The sequence below is a fragment of the Mastomys coucha genome, unplaced genomic scaffold (assembly GCF_008632895.1).
Source record: "Mastomys coucha isolate ucsf_1 unplaced genomic scaffold, UCSF_Mcou_1 pScaffold8, whole genome shotgun sequence".
Lineage (NCBI taxonomy): Eukaryota > Metazoa > Chordata > Mammalia > Rodentia > Muridae > Mastomys > Mastomys coucha.
The window spans coordinates 22825982-22829280 of NW_022196914.1; the positions used below are offsets into that span (position 1 = coordinate 22825982).

Consider the following 3299-nt stretch of genomic DNA (forward strand, 5'->3'; position numbering starts at 1 on the left):
AAAAAAAAAAAAAAAAAGCAAAGCAAGTGCGGGAAAGAACAATTATAAAACAGTTATCACCAAAAAATAGATTAGGTAGAGTAATATAGCTTCCTGAAAAAATATCAGCAACCCAAATTCTGCATGTTTGAGGTGTGAAAAATGCCATCCTCCCTTGACTCTGCCTAGGTAGGGCCTCATCTAGATCCCTAAGAGAGCAGCTTAGCACATGGAGAGGTTGGAAAGGAAATGGAGGCCAGAGTGGGGAGGACCTGCAACAGTGACAGGTGAATGGCCAACTCCTGCTTCTCTATCAAGGCTGGGGGCTGTGCCACCACATGGCATCCTCTGCATCTGTCCCTTGTATTTCCATGACTATCTTAAGTCCTTCCTGCCACTTGCCACACTTCTCCCTTGGGAGCTCTCTGCTCCAGTACTGGCACTAGCTAGCATGCTGGGTTTGAGCCTGCCCTTGGCAGCCTAGTCTCCTGAGTGGGAGCTTGGGCTCTGCCACGCCTCCAGTTCTCCATATGCGAGGCCTTCAGTAAATTCCCCAAATCCCCCATGTTCCTACCTAAGAGAGACTGGCAATTCTATTTATCCCACAGACTGAAAAGGAAATGGCTAATGTATAAGCACATAGCACACGGTGTGCAACACCGTGAGTGTCCCACAGTTACTAGCTATTCAAGCAGGTCCAAGTCACACTCTGTTTAGAGGACAGATACTTACAGACAGAAGACCACAGCCCTCAGCACAGCTTACCTGGCCATCTTAACATGAGCCCCAAAATAATTCTCTGTTTTTTTCATACTCTGTGCTTCCTGTCCAAGTACCCCACGGTACCCCACTCCACTTGTGTCCGTGGAGATAACTAGCAATCAAAACTCCCCACGCACCATCTCCTCTCCTTTTTTTCTGCTCTTATGGCTACTTCTGACTAAATTTTGACCATCCAAAAGCACCTTTTAAAACTCAGCATGGCCTCCATGATACAAACCAAGTGCCATGGCTTCTAGGTGCATGCTCATGGCAACCCCATGTGAAAAAAATTTGCCATCATATTTTTCTGGGCCTTTGTTAAGTATGTTATAGACAAAGTTGCATTCACTTTTGTATCCCCAGAGCCATAAGTAAGGCAAAATATATACAGACACAAGTCACCCCAAACCACCCATACAGACACAAATCACCCCAAACCACCCATACAGACACAAGTCACCCCAAACCACCCATACAGACACAAGTCACCCCAAACCATCCAAATGGTTTCACTCTATGATGCCCGTTCTTACTGGAAATGTGCCAACAATTTGCCTCTAAGACATCAAGACTGAAAGAAGGAAACATGAGGTGGTGCATGAAGTCCCAGCGTACACTAGCACAGAATAGTAAACATGTTAAGAAGGGAAAGAGACAGCCAGCCCTGGGGACCCTGACTCCCAGAGTAAAGCAGAGATACAGGCAGTTTGGAATGACTCTGGTTTCCAATACAGAACTCACTGCAATCCACACACTTAACATGAAGGCCACATTGAAATGAAAACAACTGTGTTTACACTATCATTATTTCATTATCTCAACCATTAAAAAAACTATGTCCACTTAACCTGTTGTCTTTAAAAAAAAATATATCTCCTTCTGAATGCAAAGTAACCAGCAGCTATTACTACAACCATCCAGGACACTGAAACTGCTTTAAAGGAAACCTGCGATGTCCTGGCCACTCTCTAACCTCATGATGTCTGATTTCACAGTTTTCTAACAAGCAAGAAAAGCAGATGCCAGGAACACTGGTAGAGGAGTTAATGTTCTCAATGTATTTCTAGATAGTTTCAGTTCTTCCCTGATTATAATTTTTAAAGGAAATATTTTAATGAATCTGTTATTTTAAATGAAAAAAGCTTTAATTCTTGTCATTTTTTTCCTTAGTGATATGATATGTTCCAATTTGGGAGAAATACTCATCTATAATCAATGTAAATCTTAACAATCAGGTCTTGGAAACAATAGTGTATTGTGGTTTTGAAGTCAAAATACAGACTTTAGTGTTTACAAGCAAAGCAACAAGGTCCACACTAACCATCCACAGTCTATAATTATTCCCTGGACTGTTAAGAAACCAGACATGAAAAGGCAATTTATAATTTTGCAGGGACAGGACACAAGCTAGCCACTATGGCTTGCTGATCACTATGATTGTGATCAGTTGAGCTTATAGGTACCAGTCCAAGCAGGGGGGTTTCCCATGCACACTGCTGCATTTTCACAGTGAGAAGCTGTCCTCTCAGGTCACCTGGTAAATGAGGTTAATTCAGTCTGTAGTTGCACCAAGTGGAAGGTAATCCATTGAGCCTTGGATAATGCAAAGGTCATACTATTCTAAAAAGATAATCCTTCAAATATACTTGCCCAAGTATCTGATCATTTGGGGAAGAATTACCAGGAAGCTGTCCAAGGAAGATAGCCCAAACCATGCTTCTCCCAACACCAAGCTTGCAATGCAGACTTGGAAAGGGCCGCTGGCAGCCCACACCAGATGCAAGGCTACAAGCAGATTGATGGACTAGAGACCACACTCGGGAGACCGCCCCTTTACTGCCTGCTAACTGCTTATTGAGCACCGAGTTGGCTTCACCAGCACTGAACTCTCTCCGACATTTACGATGATCTATAGCCTCACTTTGAAGTTTATCCAAAGATAGCTATAGAGTCCCTGAGTCTTATTTCTATTAGAGTCCTCTGGAACTCGCTGTCTCGAGTGGGCTCTGCATTGAAACGCCTCTGGTTTGCTTTGTCACAGACACTCTGGAATCACACACTCTTCTCTTAGATTGTGAATGTTCAATACTACATACTTGATTATTATAAACAACAAATATTTTTCCTTGATTCTTGAGAGTTAATCAAAGCATAACAGAAATGCCCACAAATCTGTAACTCTGTAGATACATTTTAAAAAGGAAGAATTCTCATTACCATGTGTTTACAATTTAGACCATAAAGAAATAGCAGAAGATACTTTCAATTTGATAAATAATCAGTTTAATGGCCTATGGGACACAGACGTAAATGTCAGGGGAAGTCATTGCACTAATGCAAGGCAGCATGACAGACACAGGAGAACAGCAACCTTAGTACTAGACAGACAGGAAGACGTTCGTTCATGAGTTCCAAGGGACAGCTGCTTCGATAAACTGGTTGTTCTAGATGAGGGATTATAACAAGGACACTCACTCGTCGTTTCCTCAGTCTGCCTTCCAAGTTTTCACTCCAACCTTTTGAATAACAAGTACAGACAGTATCAAATCACCTAACAC

General features: G+C 42.3%; 1 long non-coding RNA gene across 1 annotated transcript in view; it reads right to left on the bottom strand.

Moving 5' to 3' along the window:
* The window catches only part of LOC116083388, a 64454-nt gene that overhangs the window by 5279 nt on the left and 55876 nt on the right, over positions 1-3299 (bottom strand). The window lies entirely within an intron of this gene.